The 23905-nt window shown below is 41.4% G+C and overlaps 2 protein-coding genes across 10 annotated transcripts in view; one reads left to right on the forward strand and one right to left on the reverse strand.

Moving 5' to 3' along the window:
* SUPT3H (SPT3 homolog, SAGA and STAGA complex component) overlaps positions 1-10039 on the reverse strand; it is a 397798-nt gene extending 387759 nt beyond the window's left edge. Inside the window, exon 1 of the mRNA XM_084968281.1 lies at positions 9820-10039. The gene's annotated coding sequence lies outside the window, so the exon portion shown is untranslated. The remainder of the gene's footprint in view (positions 1-9819) is intronic.
* RUNX2 (RUNX family transcription factor 2) overlaps positions 1-23905 on the forward strand; it is a 358411-nt gene that overhangs the window by 44306 nt on the left and 290200 nt on the right. The window lies entirely within an intron of this gene.

The raw sequence follows: 23905 nt of genomic DNA on the forward strand, positions 1-23905 counted from the left end.
TAGGTACTGATTCTGAGCATCTACAGGGTCTCAATTTCAATCATTCATAACCTGAGCATCCCATATAATATAAATTAATAGAAAACTGTTATAATCAGAACATTTTCATACAATTCCAAAGGCAGGGAGCAATTATGGTTGAGCCAACACTGTTATACACTATACTTTAGTTTTTTGTTGTTTAAAAAAAAAAAAATCCTCAAATCACATCACGATCTAAATTTCTCCAAAAAAAAAAAAAAAAATCATTCAATCACCAAGAATGTAAAAAATAAAAAAGATTAAAATATGCAAAATTTTAAAATTTTCTATACCTAGTACTTGGGATAACTAAATGGTAATTCCAATTTATTTATATATGTCCCACTTCAAGTGGACTTTAAAAGACAGAAAATTCAAACATCAATTATCTGCTAAAAGAGAAGCAGAATGAATCATTCAAAGGGCAGATGATTCAGATATTTCACACCCGTTTTGAAATTAAAAGCAATTTTTCTAAAACTGCTAATTGCATTTTCAAACTAACTAAAAAAATCACAAACTAACTAAAAACTCACACATCAAATGAGTTCAAAACCTGAAATAAGATGCATTGATCATAGTACTTCTCATACTGCAGTATAACTATTTCCTCATTCTTAAACTGCCAACTGTGTAAGGATGGGGATACTGTTTTATCTGTAATTCTGGTACCTAATATATTGCCTGACATGGCTGATGCTCAGCAAATGCTGAATGAATGAACAAATGACTGAACAGCACAACAAAGAATAAAAGAAAAGACACATCCCTACCATTTTAGACTACTGAAGTTAACATGCTAATGGAATGACTTTAGAGATAATGCACAAGATACTATGAACAAGAGGAGGAACATGAGACCCAGTCAATTGTGGGAAAATTGTACTGAGATTCAATACTAGTTTTCATCTGAAAATAAACCATATTTAACTGCAGTTTTTTAAAAAACAACATAGGAGTTCCCGTCGTGGTGCAGTGGTTAACGAATCCAACTAGGAACCATGAGGTTGAGGGTTCGATCCCTGGCCTTGCTCAGTGGGTTAAGGATCCGGCGTTGCTGTGAGCTGTGGTGTAGGTCGCAGACGCGGCTCGGAACCCTCGTTGCTGTGGCTCTGGCGTAGGCTGGCAGCTACAGCTCCGATTAGACCCCCAGCCTGGGAACATCCATATGCAGCGGGAGCGGCCCAAGAAATGGCAAAAAGACAAAAAAATAAAATAAAATAAAAAATAAAAAAAAATACAAAGGCAAATCCAAACTTTTCAATCTCACTGAATTACTGTTAAATAAGTCCAGAACTGAAAGTACTTTGAAAATTAAAATGTGCAATAAAGAGAATTCTATGATCTAAGGAAATATTCTGTCTTACCACTCACTGAGCAATTATTTTTCTTAAAAACCACTAGAACAGGAATAAGCACTTAACCAAAATCAGTGTGGTCCTAATCAATACAGGTAAGAAACTATAAATATTAAGGAACACCTACTGATCAAAACAAATTATTAGCTGTAAGGTGGGAACATAGTTTCCCCACCAAAACATGCTTCCCTAAGAGCAACACTACTGAAGTCCCTGGTGGCCTAGTGACTAGGGATTCAGCATTGCCACTGCTGTGGCTCAGGTTCTATCCCTGGCCCGAGAACTTCCACTAGCTATGGGTGCAGCCACAAAAATGTTTTTAAATATATCTTTTTAAATTAAAAAAATAATAATAATAAGGCAACACTACCCACTCTTCAGGCATTTAAGAGCAAAAACTCCAAGGCACGTTTGACTCTCCAGCTTCTTCCCTGCCTCGATCTAGGCACCCTGGTCTTAGCAATCTTTTCTTAAAAAGTTATTCTAAGTCAACCCCTTCCTTTCCAGTCTCACTCTCATACCCTTACTACGATATCTTTTAAACTCATCTCCCAGCTTGCTAATTAATTCTGGTTATCCCCTCCTGGGTACCCTTCTGCTCCTCTATCTAGAAGCCTCCAAGGGCTCCCCTTGGCCTGGAGGACAAAATGTATCTAAGATCAATCTCACAAGACCTTTCCTGCCTCCTTTCCTCTATCAGCCAAGTTAAACAGCCGGTCTCTCCCAAACCATCCCAGGTTCTTTTGAACCTGCACACTCCCAGTTCTTTCTGCCTGCAAGACCCTGTGTTTCCTCCCCACCTATCCTCCTCCGGGTGGTCCAGAACAGCTCGACTCAACCTCAATACCTCCAAGAAGTCCTCCCAGATACACCAGCATGAGGAATTCTTTCTCTGACATCTGATCCTTTTAATTTATGAATTCTTTTGATTTCACATTAAATGTTAGTGCATACTACTTAGTCTATTAATAAACCTCTTCTCCATAATCTCTCCCCCAACTATTGGCAGACAACTGCACTACCTCCTTCACAGAGAAACAGAAAGCCTTTATTTAGTCACTTCCTTCACACTCTTCTACCAAAGCCTTCAAGTATCTTCCCTTGATTCCCTGCTCTTATAATAAAAGCACCTTCTGATTTAAAGCCAATGCACCACCAGTGCTTTGGATCATTCATTCTTAACTGTTTACTGGGCAACTACTACAAGCCAAACACTGTTGTAAGAGCGAGGGTTATGGTAGTGACTAAGCTAGACAAAAGAAATACAATATAATGCAGGAGACAAGCACATAAATATAATTTGAGGTAGTGACAACTGCTGTGAAAACAGATTAAACAAGGTGAACAGCAACCAGGAGGCAACACTTAACATAAGATCTCAACAAAGCCCCAGTGAAAGCTCTGAACTTCTAGACAAAAAGAACAGCAGAGTACCAAGATCCTGAAGCCAGTGCAGCTAGAGTGACGTGAACAAAGGGGATAAGCAGTAGAAAATCAGATCTGAGAGTCAGCAAGAGGCCAAATAATATACAAACCCTGTACTCCACATTTTCGAGGCTACTGGAGAATTGTGATAAGGGAAGTGATTGGAAACGTTTTAGCTTGTAAAAAGGTAACTCCAGCTACTGTGAAAATACACTGTAAAGGAGCAAAGGTATAAGCCAGGAGAGGAGCTAGAAAGTTAACTGAAGTGGTACCGGCAGGAGATGACAAGACTTAATTAGTGGAACAGGTGGAGATGGTGATAAGTGGTTAGATTTCTGGACTCTATCTGAGGGCAGAGCTGACTTGCTGCAGAATGAGACAAGGGATGTGGGAGGAGAGCAGTCAAAAGGACGACTCTGAAGTTTGGGGCGGGAGCAAGTGGCGTCCAGGTGGGCCATGTTAGGATGAGACTACCGTGTAGCTGAAACCCTGCAGGAGCTTTTAACAGAGGTTGTAAGGCAGAAGACTGAAATAAGACTCAAGAAGGATAATGAATCAACATAGTAGAACCTGGTAATAAGGATCAACTAATCTCTCAAATTCAGTTTCTCTGTCAAGAATAATTTCTGCCCGTGCAGAGAAATGCTGGAAAGAAGACAGTGGCTACAACATAACCTGCACGCAAAGATACATCTGACTTGAAAATATCAAAACACCTACACACTATGAAAACTGCAAAACTGCATACAGACTGCAGTGACATATCTTAGTTGGCTACATAAGCAATTTTTTTTTCTAACCTACAGACACAGGAGCCAGTGACAGTCTGCTCAGAGACATATGAAGTTCGATTATTTTATTTTTTTTAGTCTCCTATTAACATAGGTCTCTATGCCATGTTTTCACATTCAAAACTCTCAAAAGAAACACTGGGTTTCAAAAATAATTTTGGTTCTTTGCAAAAATGGTTCTTAATGTGCACTGCCAATGTGCCTACCAGATCATCCTAACCCTGAAAAAAATGCCAATCTTCTTTTCCAATATTGAAACACTTGTTTTTACATAAAATATTATATAATTGAATGATAACGGTTAACTTTCCAAATACGTGCAAAATTTTGGAATCAATTACACTTCTGAGAGTAAGACGTAAGTGTATTTGACAACAATGTCAAAAAAAGGAGATCTCAAACATGAAAAGTCTCTTCCAGTTCAGATTCATATTTCAGAAATATTAAACCTTATAAGAGGTCTATGTTAAACATAAACAATTCAGTAAAATATCTAGTGTGGTTAAAAACACAGTTCATGTGACTGAAAAAGAAAAAGGAGTGGGAGATTTACCGTAGGCATGTAAAAAAGAGATGAACTTGTACAAGTATTTCAGAGTCGAGAGAGTCTTTCACCTGTACTAACTCACATTACAGGCATACGTTTCCCCTCATCAATGAAGACGCCAAGAGTAAAAATACTGGGTACAAGTTACAATCTAACACAAAAAACAGGCTTTGATCCCAGGTAAACTGAAACATTCAGTCCATCTACATACATATTTTAACAATCTTAACATTTTAACTAACCTTCTACCACTTTAGTGCCTTAGTTTTTTCATTTGTAAAAGATGCCTATCTCCTTTAAATGACATGTAATATTTTACATTAAAATAACATGGAATTGATGAGAAGTTGTGCACATAGCAGCCAGGGGACCTGTCGTTATGTTTTCTTGGAGACTAATGACTTTAAAAGTTAAGTTTAGGAATTCTCGCTTAAAAGTAAACCTCAGGCAGACAGATAAACAACTATAACAGACAAAAGTATTAACGATGCAAACTGGTGGGAGGGGGGAACCAAAGACATCTGAGGTTCAAAACTATAGTTTGAAAATCACTAATTTCATCCAAATCCCTCATTTTTCAGGTGAGGAAACTGAAGTCCAGAGGGGTTTCTTGAACTGCCCAAGGACACACCACTATTTAGTGATACAGCTGGGACCAAAACTGAGGTCCCCTGACTCCTGGTCCAGAGTTCTTTCTACTATCCCACAAGGAACATACAAATAAAAGTTGATAATTAACTCACAAGACCTCCACAATGTGTTTGTCATAGTGAACTTTTGTGAAGTATCTGCCTATGCCGACTCACAGTGTAGCCGTAAAGAGCTGGGCTCTGGAGTTCCAATACAGGCTCTAACACTCACCAGGTGACCTTGGGCAAGTCACATCACCTCCCTGCCTCAGTTCCCTCATCTTTAAAAAGGAGATTACAAATACCCCTCTCACAGGTCACACCAGGTCATGTACACAAAGCACTGAGGACAATGCCTGGTACCTCAAAGGCACTTCGTTCATGATGATGCCAATGATGATGAAGAATCCAAGCAAAAGTAGAGCTTCTTAAAAACATATCACTGAGTAGTAGTATTAAACACATATATTCTCAGAGAAAGAATGTTATGATTAGGAGTAGTCTTTTAAAGATTCAGAAACAAATAATACGAATGAAGTGAAATACAAAGAATTCAGTCATAAAACCTCCATAGCATTTAAGAGTTCACATCATGGCTCAGTGGGTTAAAAACCCAACTAGTACCCATGAGGATGCAGGTTTGATTCCTGGCCCCGCTCAATGGATTAGAGGATCCCGAGTAAATCACAGACACTGCTTGGATCTGGCACTGCTGTGGCTATCGCAGAGGCCAGCAGCTGCAGCTCTGATTCAACCACTAGCCTGGGAACTTCCATAAGCCACAGGTGCAGCCCTTAAAAGAAAACAAAACAAAAAACACCTCTATAGCATTTAAAATAGCAAAAGTCCACTTTAGGATTTTCAGCAACTAGTACATACTATACACCAGATAGCATGCTATTTTCATATTCATCACCTTATTTAACATTCAATAGCCACCATCCGTCAGATATTATCAGAGGAAATAATAAAATGCAAAAGAAAACTTACAGATCCATTCCAGAAAGTAAGAGCCTTACCAATATCATCTCTTAAGTGGGAATGACATGTTTGGATAAATAAACGAGATACAGCATTGAGCACAATGGTTGGAACACATCAAGTACCCATGAAAATGTTGGCTCTCCCTTAGCAGTAGTACAGACTTGTTTTGAGCAAAGAATATATTGTAACCAGATCAATAAAGCACCATTACTGGGACTTATGGTGTTACTTGTCAAAGAGAATAATCTCCGGTAGTGGTGCCTACTGTACTCTATTTATGCTACTTCACAAATTAAAATATAAACAATTTTTGCAGATCTAGGGCCAGTCTTTACAGGAGGTAGTAGGTAGACAAGCTGAGATGAAACCAATTAAAATGTCTGTAAAACAAGACAACGACTTATGTAATTCTCATCAGAAGCCTCCTGCAATCCTGTGAAGAGGTAGGCTAAGGTTAGGTACGAATTCCATTTTACTGATGAGGAAAATGAGGCTCAGAAAAGTTATATACCTTTAACCGAAATCACAGAGAGAATACAGAAAAGGGCTAAACCTAGATTTCGGAATGAGTTTTAAGTGCTCTTTGCACCTATCCACAATGCATCTCAGAACACTAACCTCTCCAGATCATGATTCAATAAACTTAAGGCTAGAGCAGCTAATATTTATCAAGTACTTACTTCTTATGAGCTTCGCTGCACCCAACACTGTGCCCAACACATCACATGGATTAACTACATTTAACCCTCAGTACTGAGGAATCAAACCAAATGTGTTTGGCTCTCAATAAAATATTTTATCCAGTACAATTAATACAACAATGCATTTAGCTGAATTATTTTCCTTTACCACTGAAGTGAATCATAAGCAACGCCAGTCTTTTTTTTTTTTTTTTTTTGTCTTTATGCCTTTTCTAGGGCCACTCCCACGGCATATGGAGGTTCCCAGGCTAGGGGTCTAATCGGAGCTGTAGCTGCCAGCCTACGCCAGAGCCACAGCAATGCCGGATCCGAGCCGAGTCTGCAACCTACACCACAGCTCACAGCAATGCCGGATTCTTAACTCACTGAACAAGGCCAGGGATTGAACCCACAACGTCACGGTTCCTAGTCGGATTCATTAACCACTGCGCCATGATGGGAACTCCCAACGCCAGCCTTTAACATAAGTAGATTTCTAATTTCACTATTCAATCTCGCCATAAAGTAAAACAGGTGTTATTTTCAACAAGAATACTCAATCTTCTGATCTGACTGGCATGGCCTAAGTTGCTTTGCAGACTCCTATACCAAAAGATGTTATAGAGAGAACCAAAAATCAAGGTGCCCAAGATTTGTATCTAATTATATGGAGAAAAGTAAAAAATTTTAATTACCAGTGAGTTAAATGGACAGGCCACTTGCTGGCCTTATTCCAGATAGTTTTTTAAGCACATATGCAATAACTATGTCACTACATTAAAGCATTTCATTTCTGAGATTGCAATATGGTTAATCCTCCTAAAACTATATATAACAAATGTCAACAGGCCTAAAAGTAGGGTTACTGTATTATTATGTGGACCCAACTGGAACATTTTTGAGAATGAAAGGAGCTCTATTAATAATTATGCTGGAACAAACAGGCTCTAAACCATGACTGTCCCAGAAAAAGCAGGGTGTACAGTCACCCTGTATAAGAACAACCCATTTTTATTTGTCTGCTATGGACTATTCCCTGTATACACTTAATTTGTGAGCTTTAAGTTTTTGTTTCAGGTCCAAGGATTATCATCAGCCTTGAGACCAAGAACACCACTTCACAAACATCAGGCCAGAGTTAAGGGTGTGCTATCTATAAGTAAAGTGTTGGGGTTAAGTTTTTCTTTCAAACTTAACTTTGTAAACATTTGTTTGTGAGGGAAAAAAAAAAAAAACACTCCCCATATTTTAAAGAAAGCAACCTTGCAAAATATCATCAAATTTCATACGTATCTCTTCAAAAGTTTTGAATACCAATAACAACAAAACTACTTCTGAAATGGCCCCATGCTCAAGCTCAAAGGTTACCACTATAATTTATCAAACTGTCTCACACAAAAGTTGAGGAGGAGTTCCCGTCGTGGCGCAGCGGAAACGAATTTGACTAGGAATCATGAGGTTGTGGGTTCCCTGCCTGGCCTCGCTCAGTGGGTTAAGGATCCACATTGCCTGGAGCTGTGGTGTAGACACGGCTCAGATCTAGAGTTGCTGTGGTATAGACCGGCAGCTATAGCTCTGATTCGACCCCTAGCCTGGGACTTTCCACTGGCTGTGGGTGCGGCCCTAAAAAGCAAAAAAAAAAAAAAAAAAAAAAAAAAAAGAACCACCTTCCAAACAGAAAAAAAAAGTTGGAGGAATAAATGAGTTGAAAGGTTTACACTGAAAACTAAAGCAATAAAAGTCAGTGGAAACCCAGGGTTACAATACAGTACAATGATTAAAGTTAACGCCAGTCGGTAGTATTATGACTCTCCAAATCAATCCGGCATTAGCTGTACAACCTTAGAGTCAAAAGAATGTTTTGCTTTAATTTGTGAGCTGTAAATAAGTACTAACAGATCCAAGCTTTGTTTGAACTGTAGTATTTGAATGAAAGGCATTATTTGAATATAATTATGATTACCTAAGGCAACAAACATTGTAAGAGTTGGCTTCTCTGATTTAAAACTCAACCAAATCAAGAACTGGAAAAGGTCTCAAAGTCTAAATTCTAGACCTATGCTGTCCAATAAGGCAGCCATGTGGCTATTTATATGTAAGTTAAATTAAATTAAAAATTAAATTCCTTGGTTCCTCACATTTCAAGTGCTCAGGAGCCAATGGTGTCTAGTGGAAACCATATTAGGACAACACGGATTTACAGACTATTTCCATAATGACAGAAAGTTCCATCGGACTGTACTGCTCTGTACCTTTTCTTGAATGTTCCCATAGACTGGAAACTTGTAATAAATAGCACAACGAAGTGCACCTTATTTTTGCAAAGTACTATCAGGAAGTTATTCATAACATTCAGTCAAATCCAACCTCTGAAAGATTCGCCAGACACTCTACGAGTTCCAATCCCCAATTTGGTCTTCATGTAGATCTTTGCAGAGCTAACTACTTGCTTCCAAAGTTCTGGCCCTCACAAATACAACCCTAGGTCCTCTCCTCCCAGATACATCCTCATTTCTTTGGACCCAAAGAGTTTAATTCTATAGCCTCACGGAGTTAAGCTTATTTAGCCATGTGTACATTAATAACACATGTCCAGGGTCGTCTCTGAGTGTCAGATATTACATGCCGCTGCCCATATAAATCCAGAGCAGCTTCTTGATTTTCCATTTTGAAAGCAAGGTCACAGGCATTCTGAGTTTCTTAAATCAGGGAGAAAAAAAAAGTAATTAACAGGTAATTGATCAGTGCCCGGAGCTTGTTTTTTTAACGAGTACTACCTCCTATAACCCTCACAATTCGGAACTAGGCTATTACTGTCCCCATTTTACAGACCTGAATACCTGGCCAAACACCCGCTAAATAATTTCCCCAGGGGTCACAGACGTGGGGTCACAGACGTGGGCTCACCCTTGAGAGCAGGGAGTCGGTCTTTTCCTTTTTCTGGATGCTACACTTTTCCTAACGCTACCTAAACTCTTCCACCTCGCGGATAAAGCAACAATTTACTTCTTTAAAAATTCTTGCCCCCACTCCCCAAACACTACCTAGATGACACGCGTTCTTCACACACCCCAGCGGCTCCCGCCCGGCCGCCCGCCCAGCTCCCCTGGCCCCACGCCCACCCGCCCACAGGGAGGAGTCAAGGCCAACTCCACACTCCGCGGGAGAACCCCGGCGCCGCGCGGGGCCAGCGCCTCAGGAGACGCTGCCTCGGTCCTCCCCTCAGCCTCCTGTGCGATCGCCCGGGACCCCCCGCGGCCGCCCTGGGGCTGGGACAGGGGCCGGGGCCCGGAGGCGCGGGGCTTGGCGTGCGCCCCCCACCCCCGCCGGCCCCAGCCCTTTCCCCTGCCCGCCCCGCGCCGCCCCCCTGACCCCCCCTACAACCTCTGCTCTAAGAACACTTGTAGGCACGGCTGCGTGTCCCGCGTGGAGGATGTGGGGGTAGCGATGGTGCGGTTTCTGCGGCGGCGGCCCGGGACACGCTTGGGAAGGGGCGGGGTGGGGGGCTGAGAGTGTCGGAAGGGAGAGGTGGCACGGCGAGGGGAGGGGGGGGCGCAAGATGGCGCGAGCCCGACTCTCCCCGTGGGGCGGGGGTGGCGGAGGTGGAGGAGGGAGGGCTGCGCACGCCCCCACCGCTCCCGGCCTGGGCCGGGGCGCATGCGCGCTCGGCCAGGTGGCGCGCGGTCTCCTTTCCCCAGCAAGCCACTTCCGCCACGCTCGCTGGGCGGGGCGTCGCCGCGGAGTTCGCCGGCCGCCACTTTCTGGGCGGTTGCGGTTCGTTCCGCGCTGGGCCCCGTGTTGGCTACTCTGAGCCGCGCGTTGGGCCTTAGAGCCGAGGCTGCAGGGAGAGCCTTGGAGATGAGCCGAGAATGGGAGGGTGTTCAAGGGCTAAACTTGGGTTCTTTAAGAGTGAGTTGAGAGAGCTAGAATTTTCAAGCGGCTCTGACCGCTGCTGGAAGTTTTCAGCTTGAGGGCAGAGGTTGGCCTCTGTAACCTCCTGCGGAATTGCGGCGAACCAGGATCTTAGCGGGACTGTGCTTTTAGGATGGCGCAGGGAAAGGGGTAGATCCGGAAAGACCCACTGCCTCAAAGGACCACAGTGCCAGAGTATGGAAATAGAACCCTTTCTCAGACCAACAGTGAAACACCAGCTCTTTCCCTGGCTCCCCACCGCTCCCTATCCTTCCCCAGCGCAGTCATCCCAGAAGCGGTGGGCAGTGATAGTCTGCAGTGAATTTCCCCTGCTCATTTTACCAAGTTCAAGCATTAAACGACTACGTTTTTATTATTGAAGCCTTTATTTCAAAGTTTCCTAATGCATAATCCTATGTTCATTTTTTTCTTAGAATTTTAGCCTGTTTCTCTTTATTTTTAAATCTTGCCCTCCCCACTTTAGAGCTGTACATCCTGTCCTCTCACATTTGATTGATACGGATGTAGATGAACACAGTAGATTAACACAATGATTTCGGGTTACTTTGACAATTTTATGTGAAATCTTGTTATTTATATTTTTAACATTTCTTTTGAGCTGCTTTGGGAAGAAAATTGGATTATCCACTTATGTCCACTCCTACGACATCAGATATCATATTTCATAGAGATTCGACTACTAACCTTCATCATGTCTTGTTAAAGCATTACTGCTTCAGTTATTTTCTTGCCTATGAATGAATATCTGTGTTCTGAAATAATCCCTTCCTCCGATTTGCTTACAGTGTTCAAAATAGCAACTTATTTGGTTATTTCCTCTGTGGATTATAGTTGAGTTTTCTGTTAATTTTGTGTTTAGTTCTCTTTAATCTCCCCAACACTTAAATAGTTGCCAGATAATTAAAGTTCCAAAAGAATAAATATGTTTAGTCTGTAAAAGCTCACCATGATGTGTAAAATTGGGCTCAATTCAGTGATGAGTAGTGTAGAGGATAAGAGAAAGTAACAAGTAATTGTCACAATCTCTTAGGAAGGAAGAGCGGTTTTTACAATAGTTGAAGAGCCCTTTCGAGTACATTAGCAAGAAAATAGAAAATTAAGAGAAAAAATTAATATTACATGTAAGGAAATATTAGCCTGAGGTTGAATTAATTAATGTTGCCATAGCAGGTTTTGCGTGGCAGTTTCCTTCATCACGTGGAAGCCAGATCTGACCTAGTTTTTCAGGGCAGAACCCAGACCTTACACTCAAGCCACTGGTGTCTAACCTAGATTTAATCACACACAGCAGGAGTTAATGAAAGTATGCCATGAAGAAAGGAAGCTGAGTTAAACAAGGCCCTGGTAGAGGGAGTTTAAAAATTTACTCTTAAATTGTGATGTGCTGTTAGCAGAGATCTTAGCTTTGAAATCACGACTTGTCCTATCAGTGTTCCTACCTCCCTGGATCTGCTAAAATCCATTTTAAAAATTTGATTTAGCCATAATTTTGCTTGTAGTGTAAGAGCATCCCTGTCCACAAAGGGTCAAACATATTCTCCGTTGGATTAATAGCAAAGATCCTAAATGATCCATACACTAAGATATCTTCATTATAACAAAGCTAAAGCAATGACGCTAGTGCTGAATGGAGGCACCACCTTAATTGATGGCTACCACCTCTCAGAAAATATGGGGGTGCTTTCCAAAGCAAGTGGAGAAAACACAGCAGGAGACCAAGTGAATGTTCTCATCCCTTGAACAAAGCCGTTAAAGGAAAATGAAGCCTTTGCTCCTGTAGATTTTTACATTCCTCTCGCATAATAACCTTCATATAGACTTACTGATGCAAACAGGAAGTATCCATATCTAAGTAAAAAAATTGCCTCTTGACATCTTAAAAGATGACTAGATTAGGTAATAAAAGAATCCCTAATCCTCCAAATAGCAGCAGAAGCCACACCTAATGTGAAACCATCTCTATGATAAAGTGGTTCTTTCTCATGTAGATGCCATTGGGACAGTTCACTCCAGGTGACCTGCCACTTATTCTTTTGTGATCTATGACTTATTTAGTAGGATGTTTGTAGAAGCTTTTTCTTTTCCTGTTTATCAATTATTTTATCCTGTACTATCTTTGCTATTCGAATATTTACATAGTCACCAAGGAAATAAAAGGAGTAGAACTACATATTGTTTAGAATTGCATATTGCAACTCTTGCAATATTCAGTTAATTAAGAACTGATATTAAGATCTCTTTTTCAGTTTCATTCTCAAAGGTGCCTTGTTTTGTTTTTAGCGTTCTAACAGATTATTAAGCTCTCTGGTAGCTGGGCAAGTCTTTCTGTATCATGGGCCCTCAGTTTTCATAACTGTAAAGTGAGGTGATCAGAACATCATGGAGCCCCAGTTTCCATATCTGTAAAAGGAGGCAGTCAAACCAAATGAAGTAAAGTCTTGTAGCCGTAAAATTCTATTCTTCTTTAAAGCAGGAATGACCAAAAAAGGATGGATCCCAAAGGTATGCAGAATGATTTCAGCATTCATATTGATGCCAGCAAAAATTACATGAATATGCAGGGCTCTTGCTTTAAGCCAACTTGGATGTTGAGCTAATCTAATGCATTTTAAAAGCAAGACCAGCCTGGGACGATATCTATTAATCAAATTTATTGATATACTGGAGGGAGGGTGGGTCGCACAATTATTCAAAGCGTAATCAAATTGGCTTCCCATACCATCCAATTATATTCATATATTCCAAAGTAGGAAGAACCACACAGTGATGAAAAAAGAATTGCAATACTTAACAGCTTGTAGAACTATAATCATGATCCATCCTCTTAGGAACCTCTCATTGCAGGTTTACCACTTCAGGATCTTTTAAAATTAGTGCTTGGCTGCTACAAAATGATCATGTTTTAGAGAGTCAACATGAGAAGGGAAGAATCATAGAATATCAGGGTTTCATAGGGTCCCTGAACTCTCTAGACATATGGAAACTTAGTTGCTCTCATTCCCATAGAATCTAATACATAATTCCTCTTGTACTGGAAACACACAACTTTTACATTTCTCCCCTTGAAAATAAGATCAATTTCTGAGTTCCCTGTTGGCCTAGTGGTCAAGGATTCAGCATTGTCACTGCTGTGGCTGGGGTTTGATCCCTGACCCAGGAACTTCTGACTGCCCGGGGCACAGCCAAAGAAAAGAAATGAGAAGAAGGTTAATTTGTTGAATGTTAGTGATGGGTGCTAATTACTTCATTCATTCAACAATTATTTATGATGTGCCTCCCATGTGCCTGGCACTAGTCTAGGAGCTGCAAATCTATGCCATCATCAAATGTACATTTTAGAAGGAGGAGTTGGACAATAAGCAAAATAAATACCTACACTCCATAATGTGTTAGAAGGCCATAAGCACTAGAGGGGAAACAATTTATACAACAGGGAAGAGACTGTGGAATGAGAAAAAGCACAGGAGGAACGGGAGAATTGTGACATTTATATTGGGCAAACAGGGTAGGGTTCACTGAGAACTTGGCATTTGAGTGATGACTTGAAGAAGGTGAAAGAGGTAGCTGGAGATATCAAAACAAAGAGCATTCCAGACAGAATAACCCATGCCAAGGCCCTGAAGCGGGAACAGGTCTGGTCACAGGAACTTGTCCTCAGGTTGACAAAGGAGATGCCTTTAGATATGGTGCATTCTGGATAAAGTTTGAAGATCATTCTGATTAACTGACGATTGGATTTGGGGTTCTAGAGAAAGAGAAGAATCAAGGAGGACTCTCAAGTGCTCTGAGTAACTGGAAAAATGAGTTTGCCATTAACTGAGCTGGAAAAGCCTGGGGATGGAGTGGGTTGGGTGGGTGTAAGAGATCAAGATCTCAAATAAGGAGTGAAGTACTGCTTTGTTATCGTTAATGCTTTTACCATCAAAAGTAAGTTCTTAGGGAAATGAACGAAAGTTTGTATGTGTCACTCTTTCAATAATAATGTAATTTCTAATCCTGCTCACATATAGAGTCCCATCTAGACCTGTCTAATGTATGTCAAGGAATATTTTGTTTGTTTGTTTTAAGAAGACCTGAGCAAAACGAAACATTCTCCTTTTTAAAAAAGAGAAAAAACAATAAATTTTGTTTTCTCTTTTTTTTGCGGGGGTGGGGGTTGTCTTCCACTACCTGAAAATAGAGGATTCAGTTGAGACAATTTTACAGAAACATTCAGTTTCCCAAAGTATTCTCATTGAAATATTTAGATGTAAAACTGAATCTAATTCAGTGAATTATTTGAATGACTGCCTCTATTATCTATTATGCATATACATTTATTTTCTATTACACATGGAAACAGGGCCAAAAATTAATCAATACCATGAGTGAAATAAACCACAGTGTAGCGAATGCATCCAGCCATTCCTAGTTCACACTCAGAAGCTAGAGGCAATAAGCCTATATTGACTAAAGAATGTTCGGATCAGAGTTCCCTGGTGGCCTAGTGGTTAGGGACCTGGTGTTGTCACTCCTCTGGCTTGGGTTCAATCCCTGGCCTAGGAAACTTCCACATGCCCTGAGTGTGGCAAAAAAAAAAAAAAAAAGAATGCTCAGATTAATTGTTAGTGATCAGAGAGAATTATACCAAAAGATTTGACCAAGTTAATTTATTAATTTATTTTTATTTTTAGCCTTTCATAGATGTGGCATAAGTTATACTTTCTCTTTCCAGAATATCTTTTTTTTTTTTTTTTTGGTCTTTTTGTCTTTTTATAGCCACACCCAAGGCATATGGAGGTTCCCAGGCTAGGGGTCTGATCGGAGCTGTAGCCGCCGGCCTATGCCAGAGCCACAGCAACGTGGGATCCGAGCCTCATCTGCAACCTACACCACAGCTCACAGCAACACTGGATCCTTAACCCACTGAGCAAGGCCAGGGATCAAACCCACAACCTCATGGATCCTAGTTGGATTCGTTGACCACTGAGCCACAACAGGAACTCCCCAGAATATACTTAAAACAACTTCATTAATCCCCAAAATGTGGGCTTCGTGCCACTTATTAGCATAAGAATTTATATCAAGGATGATACAAACGTCAAAGTTTTGTGGTGCAGCTTGCATGAGAATGTATGTAAAGTGTCTGGCTCTTACTACATCTTGTTTTTCATTATTATTATTACTATTCAGAAAATGACTCAAAAACTCAGTCTCGAAAAGTGAGTAATGGTTGAACAAAATGAGGAAGGATAATTTAGGCAAAGGGAGTAACATGAGCAAAGCCACAGTGTGTTAGAAGGAATTGGAAGTTTCCAGCGTGATGAAATCACAGGGTATAAGAAGGGAAGCCAGAAATTTGGTTGAGGCCAGATCATAGAAAATCTTATGCATTATGTTACAGAATTTGGACTTTAATTTTAAAAAAAGGGGAAAACTTGGAAAAAGAGAGGGGTTTTTTTAATGGCCTGATTAAATTCGCCTGTTTGTAAGTTGGCAGTAACGTACAAGAAAGGTTGGAAGGGTGAAAAATTGGAGCAGTTAACAATTCAGGAAAGACTTGATCTGGGCTCAAGCTATGTCAATAGACTAGGAAATGATAGAAGATGACAGATGGAAGAAATTCTAAGGATGTAGAATTTATAGGACCTGTAACTAACTGGTAAGATATAAGGGTGGAAATAAAGCAAAGAGGACACTCAGGATAATTCCAAGTTTTCTCAAATAACGGAGAGGCAGTTTAGTCATGTTGAGTTTAAGATAATCATACAAAATTTCAAGTAGCTATAACCAGCAGCCAACTGGACTCTCATAGAGAATGATGGAGGTAGAAGCCAGAATAAAGACTGGAGTTCAAGAAAGTAGATGGACATTTAGATTTGGGAACAAGTGCATCCAGCAAATAACATTCCACACACGTCACTTAAATGTGGACTGTAGCCCTGTTCCCTGCTTTGGCCTGAAAACATTCTCATGAGGATGTGTGGGCACAACTGAAGCCAAGAGAGGCAATGAAATGCTCAAGAGAGCATGCATAGACCAAAGGGCAGTGAGTCAAAGATTGGATTCTAGACACCTACATTCAGTAGGAGAGGGAGAGGAAGAGCCTATGAAGGACACTGAGGTGGTAGTGGTGTCGTAGAAACCAGGAGAGCAGGGAGTTTCAAAGAGAAATTAAAGATGCTAAAATGAGAATTAGAGTTCATTGGATTTAGCCACTTTGAAATGACCTTCGGCAAAGCAGCTTCAAGAGAGTGGCAGGATTAGAAACTGGGTTGTAATGACTTGAAAAAGGAGGTGTAGATAAGGAGTTGGAGAATCAAAGTGGGGTATTCTTTCCAAGAAGTTGGTCTGTGAAGAAGACAATAACTAGAGAAATATTCAAGGTCGCAGGATAGATTTTTCAAGATCAAAGACTTGAGGCTGTTTACAAGCTTTGGAGAAGAAGTTGGTAAAGAGGTTGAACCCTTGAGGCATGGCCAAATCTCTAGGACACAAAGATGGAATTAGATTCTGGAAGAAAAACTGGGAGGGTTTTTGATCCAGAGTCCAGGAAGTGGGATGAACCTTAACATGGAAATGGATCAACTGGGGGGTGGGGGGAAAGAGAGAATAAGAACTTGAGGCAGTTCATATCCAATGATCCCAGTTTTGTCCTAAAATATGGGGAAGTGGGGATGATGAAAAAGTGAGGATGATAGAGTGAAATAGATATGAGCAGATAAATTTCAGCTGAACCTCTGTGAGGATGGGGGAGAGGTAGCCAAGAGCTTGTTAAAGGGAAGACAGCCCTGGGGCTAGAGCAGTGGTCCTAAAATCTGATACATCTTGTTAGAAATGCAAGTGTGGGCCCCACCCTACACTTAAAGAATCAGAAACTCTGGTGGCTCAGCAGAAATGAATCTGACTAGTATCCATGAGGACGCAGATTCCATCCCTGGCCTCAATCACCACATTAAGGATCCAACATTGCCACAAGCCACTGGTGTAGGTCCACAGGTGCAGCTCAGATCTGGTGTTGCTGTGACTGTGGTGTAGGCCTCAGCTGCGGCTCTGATTCATCCCCTGGCCTGGAACTTCCATATGCCACAGTGGCGACCATAAAATGAAAAAAAGTCTGACCAAGAAAATCCTTTTCCCCAAGTTTTACAAAGCAAATATTGTAGAACATTTTTGCCTCTCTACGAAATTTCTGTATTTATAGCAGAGATAATAGAGTTGTTATTCACTCCATCAAAAGTATGCAATAACACCACAGAGCAGCAGTTCTCACATTATGCTCCTGCCCTAGTATCACCCCATTCTAACTAAATAATAGTGGTCATTTCTCAACTCATAGGGAGAAAGTTTACAGACTGAATTTGCTTAATTTGAAGTTATTCTCCCATAAATTTGCCGCGACCAGCGTGGCAGGGCAACGTGAGATCCTGGTTTAAAGTTTCTACTTGCCTACTCACGCTCAGTCGAGACTCTGTTGCGTGCAAGTCTACCGTCTCCACTGTCTGTAGTTTTCCCTTTTCCTGCTTGAGGCGGACCTGCTCTTTTCTCTGCTCGGGCAGACCTTCTCTTCCAACCCCACGCTGGGCACCACTCTGCTGCGACCAGTGACCAGCACTGCAGGGCAACGGGAGATCTTGGCAGAGGGATGGCACGGTGTAACAAAACACGCAAGACTCATACACTAGAAAGTGGGGGACCAGGGGGCTCTCCGTGCTGCAGAACAAAGGCCCTAGGCTTTAGCCCACGTGACTTTTATTAAGGAAGGTGATGAAATTTGTATGGAAGGTGCAAGATTAGTATTAGTTCGATTAAGGAGGGTGACAAGATTAGTAGGCAAGAACAGCCATAGGCAATAACGAGGTTATCTTCTTAGTGATATGAAAGGGCTATCCTTAGGACAGAGTGCAGCTGTATATAGAATAACATGGTTAATGCATAAGTCTTTTATCTTGTCTTTGAAGAAGACTCTGTACTTTAGAACTCTGCATCCATAGATATTTGCCTTCTGCAGAGTCCAGCTGTTCCGTGTTCTCCAATATAAATTTTTCTTAAACTTTTTGGCTATTGCAACTTCTTATCTTGCAAAAAAATGCTGATAGATTACAAAGTAAGTGAACAAAGAGGAAATGAATATTAATGAAACTTGAAGTTAGCCAGTCAGGCTTAGTTCAATAGTTTCTCTATAACTGGACACATGCTCATGAGTGTGATATTTTTATGCTACATATTCAAAATATGATCAATTTCTACTATCATTGTCCCAACAAGGTTGCCTCTGCTCAAGAATTTGGAAGCTAACTTGGAACTACTTTCAGGATCTGGGAGGATGTTCTTTTAAATACCTTAAACAATGGAAAAACCAACAGTCCCAGTCTAGATGTATCTTAAAGACTTATTTTTCAGCCAAATAAGTAGGTGGGTGATCAGGCTGATTTATCCATATGTGCCTTGCTTTAAGAAATACGACATAATAGGTGGAAATGCATGTTTACTGTCTACATGTGCACATAGCAAATGACAGATATTCTCCAGTTACCGATGAGACCAACCTCTGAAAGCTAGTTTTTACAGGAGTTCCTGCTGTGGCTCAATGGGTTAAGAACCTGATGCAGTGTCAGTGAGGATGCTTGTTCGATCCCTGGCCTCACTCAGTGGGTTAAGGATCTGGTGTTGCTGTGAGCTGTGGTGTAGGTTGCAGATACAGCTCAGATCCAGGGTTGCTGTGGCTGTGGTGTAGACTGGCAGCTGCAGCTCCAACTCATCCTCTAGCCTGGCAACTTCCATATGCTGCAGGTACAGCCATAAAAAGAAAAAGTTAGTTTATACAATAAACAGAAGATCACAGAAGGGGCTATAGATCACAAGAAGGGGATCACAGAAGGGGCTATATATCCAAGACCACAAACCTTAATTATAACCTGATTAAAATAACATGTAAATAAAGAGAGGTGAGTTACAAAGCACAGAATTAGAACACACTGGCAGAGAACATTCCTATATTGTGGAGATGAGTGGGAAAAGATGAATGAGTCAGGCTACCAGAGTCCTAATATCATTCGAGAATTCAAATTAAATAGTAACCCCCTTATTGTGATTCTGTTGTGATCAGCAATCTTGATAGATATTTTGGCTTCCATGCAGCTTTCAAAGAATATGATGATCAAGCTGATAGGACAGTTCATTCTCCCTAACAGTAGTATTTCCTCATTCCCAATCAATGAGGAAATCAGCAGTTGACTGAGCATTTTGGTTTTTATGCTGGGTCTCTTATGAGTTAGGGTGAGTCAGCTCTGGAACAGTGAAAACATTGCCTGGTAAAGGTCAAGGAGCCAAACCCCAAATTCCAACTTGACTGTGAGAGACTCAGACAACCCTCCTTGGTAGCACCTCAACCTGGAAACCTGCCTTCCTTCTGTACGACTACAGGAAACAGGTAAATTAGCTCGTGCTTCTTCACTCCATAAAAGGATCTTTTGCTTTATGAAAATATGTAAAGCACAGGGAACGTAAAGTGGATGAGAAACTGAAATGACTTCTGAGTTCAGTCAGAAATTCCTTAACGTGGGAGTTCCCGTCGTGGCGCAGTGGTTAACGAACCCGACTAGGAACCATGAGGTTGAGGGTTCAATCCCTGCCCTTGCTCAGTGGGTTAACGATCCGGCGTTGCCGTGAGCTGTGGTGTAGGTTGCAGATGCGGCTCGGATCCTGCGTTGCTGTGGCTCTGGCGCAGGCCGGTGGCTGCAGCTCCAATTAGACCCCTAGCCTGGGAACCTCCATATGCCGTGGGAGCGGCCCAAGAAATAGCAAAAAGATAAAAAAAAAAAAAAAAAGAAATTCCTTAACGTGAACCTAACTAGTCTTGATGGTGGGCTGGGATGGTAAATGTAAATGTTCTGAGCGCATTTGAGAAGTTCTTGTGCATTTGAAAAGTTTAGTAGGTAAAGGAAGGAGGGAAACAAGACGGAAAGCAGAAAGGGTAACAGTGCAAATGGAAAGAGGTTTGCTTGTTTTGTTTTGGGTACCAACCCTCCCCCGCCCCCCCAACCCCCAGGCCAACCACCACCATGTAAAGAACACTAGATTAGGAAAAAAGAGCTAAGGAGCCAATAAAAGCAGAGGTAGGAAAGTCATTGGTAGGGAGTTCCCTAGTGGCCTATCAGTTAAGGATCTGGTTTTGTCACTACTGTGGCTTGGGTTTGACTTGCTCCCTGGCTCATGACCTTCTGCATGTCATGGCACGGAAAGGAAGAAAGAAAGAAAGAGAGAGAGGAAGGATAGAAGGAAGGAAAGAAGGAAGGAGGGAAGGAAGGAAGGAAACGAGGAAGTCATCGGATGAAAGAAGGGGATTGAGTGGAATCCAGTCCCCCTAAGATTGGGTTTGTGGGGCAAAGTGGCATATCTCTGGGAAAAATGCCCTCAAGATTCCTCTGAAATCAACATTTAAGTACTTTTTTTTTTTGGCCACCCCCATGGCCTATGGAGTTCTGGGGCCAAGGATCAGATCCCAAGCCACAGTTTTGACCTATGCCACAGCTGCCGCAACACTGGATCCTTAACCCACTGTGCTAGCCAGGGATTGAACCTGCATCCCAGTGATTCCATGATGCCGCAGATCCCATAGCATCACAGCAGGAACTCCTAGGTCCTTTTTTTTTTTTTTTTTTGTCTTTTTGCTATTTTCTGGGCCGCTCTCGCGGCATATGGAGGTTCCCAGGCTAGGGGTCGAATCGGAGCTGTAGCCACCAACCTACACCACAGCCACAGCAACTCGGGATCCGAGCAGCGTCTGTGACCAACACCACAGCTCAAGGCAATGCCGGATCGTTAACCCACTGAGCAAGGCCAGGGATCGAACCCGCAACCTCATGGTTCTTAGTCGAATTCGTTTAACCACTGCTCCACGACGGGAACTCCGGTACTTCTTTTTAAGTACTCCTAGCTACTTGTATTACTCTAGAATGGCTTTAGACTCTCTTTCCTCTGCTCAGGGATCACTCCACTTTTTATTTGCCAAATTTATTTACTTTTTATTTGCATGAAGTGCCTCTCACAGTTAAAGGAGGAAGAAAGATGGGGTCTGTGTCCTGGAGGAGCTTACAGGCTAACAGAAAAAATGGATTCATAAACAAATCATGGCAGGTCTTGCATAGGCTCACCATACTATGGGACCAGAGAGAGAATGAGTTTTACTTTATAAATATGTAAAGACTACTTCAAAACTATTCAATCCACTGGATTAGTGGCTTCTCTCTTCCACTGGACCAGGTTCCAGTCCTAACCTGCAGGTTCCCATGCAGCTGAGCTTCCAATCTGGTAAAAACACAATTTGCTTCAACAGTATAAACAGTACTATACACTCTAAGGGACTCAGAATTATATAATATATAATCCTTGCCTTCAAAAAACCTGCACTTCTTTTGGAGAGATAAAGCTAATAGGACATTTTGGGGTTTGCTTCTTATATTTAAATATAATTTCCTTATTAAAGGGGGAATTATTAACACTTCAATCATATTTCCCAGACATGGAGTTCCTGTCGTGGCTTATCGGTTGACAAACCTGACTAGAATCTATGAAGTTGTAGGTTTGATCCCTGGCCTCGCTCAGTGGCTTAAGGATCCGGCATTGCCATGAGCTGTGGTGTAGGTTGAAGATGTAGCTTGGATCCTGAATTGCTGTGGCCGTGGCGTAGGCTGGCGGCTACAGCTCTAATTGGACCCCTAGCCTGGGAACCTCCATATGCTTCAGGTGAAGCTCTAAAAGCACAAAAAGACAAAAAAATATATATTTTCCAAACAGGAGGGACTTTAAGATGGAGGGAGTCAGAAGAAAAAGAAGGGAGATCTAGCAGCTGTCATATTAATTGGAAAAAACAAAGCAGAAAACTCTTTACACTTTGGTCTGTACATCAGTCTCTCTTGATTATCTTCAGTTTGAATAGCATAAGCTTAGGTGTAGATTTGGGTGATATTTATTCTGCTTGATGTTCTCTGTCATTCCTGGTTTGTGGTTTGGTGTCTGTCATCAATTTTGGAAAATGCTCAGCCATTATTCAAATATTTCTTTGTCTCTTTCTTTCCTCTTTTTCTAATATTCCCCTTATAGTTATCTTACATTTTTTTCTATTTGTCCCAGTGTTGGATAGCGTCCTAATTTTTTTTTTATTCTTATCTTTTCTTTGTTTTTCCGTTTTGAAAGTTTCTATTGACATGTTTTTGAGCTCACTGAAATCTTTATCTGTGTCATTGCTGCTGCTGAGCCCGTTAAAGACATTTTTCGTTTCAGTTATGGTGGTGGTGTTGTCGTCGTCGTCATTTTTAATCTCTGGCATTTCTCTCTTCTTTTTTTTTTTTTTTTTTTTTTTTTTTTGTCTTTTTAGGGCCACACCTGCAGCATATGGAGGTTCCCACGCTAGGGGTCTAATCAGAGCCGTGGCTGCTGGCCTACGCCCGAGCCACAGCAAACCGGGATCTGAGCCACGTCTGCGACCTACACCACAGCTCACAGCAACGCCAGATCCTTACCCCACTGAGCAAGGCCAGGGATCGAAATCACAACCTCATGGTTCCTAGTTGGATTTGTTAACCACTGAGCCTCTAGCATTTCTTTCTTTTTTTTTTTTTTTTCCCCTCTAGCATTTCTTTTTGATTGTTGCTCAGCATTTCCATCTTCCTGCTCGGATAATGCCATACCCATCTGCATGATAGCTCATTTTTCCATTAGAGCCTTTATTGTATTCATCATAGTTATTTTAAATTCCCAGTCTGATAATTCCAAAAAATTGCCATATCTTAGTCTGGCTCTGATCCTTGCTTTGTGTCTTCAGATTGTGTTTTTAGGCTTTTAGCACTCCTTGGAATTTTTTGTTGAAAGTTGGACATGATGTATGGGGTAAAAGTAAGCGAGGTAGATAGACCTTCAAGGTGAGGTTTTCTGTTTATCCGGGTTAGGAGTTAAATTGTGTTTACTGTTGCTGCTGCCATAGTGTCAGAGGCTAAATTTCCCTTGGTGTCCTTATTTTTGTCTCTGTGAGATAGTCCTTCTTAAGTAGGGTCTGAGGCCTGGAGGTGTTTTAGCTGTAATTGTTTTCATGCAGGAAACTGATGGCCGTGTTGGTAAAGTATGTAACAGGGGAAGCGTCTTACAATCCTATGATTAAGTTTGGGGTTTTCAGGGAGTCTGTGTCCCTGGGCTGTGACCTTCCTGGATATAAAACCTAAGAATGTAGGGATGCCCTGCTAAGGCTGGGCTCCAAGGAGGTTTTATCACTTAAGCTAGTCCATAAGCTTCTGCTCCAGCAATGAGTCAATTACCCTTTAAGTGTTCCACTGGATTCTATTGGTGGCTTCAGGTCCTGGTAAGCTTTGATCCTCTGAATTCATCTGTCTCTCCGGGGTTTGGGACAGTGGTTTGCTCTGCAACCTAAGTTCTCTGATGGATCTAAGAAGAATGGTTGACTTTCAGTATGTTCAGCCTTTTCTTCTTGTGAAGATGACAGTACCAACTTCCAAGCTCTTTAAATATTAGACTGGAAGCTGGAAGTCTACTCCGATTTCAT

Source organism: Sus scrofa, chromosome 7, assembly GCF_054392235.1.
Source record: "Sus scrofa isolate SSC_HxYL_T2T_F1_AM1 chromosome 7, Sscrofa_HxYL_maternal_Yorkshire_Landrace_v2.0, whole genome shotgun sequence".
NCBI lineage: Eukaryota > Metazoa > Chordata > Mammalia > Artiodactyla > Suidae > Sus > Sus scrofa.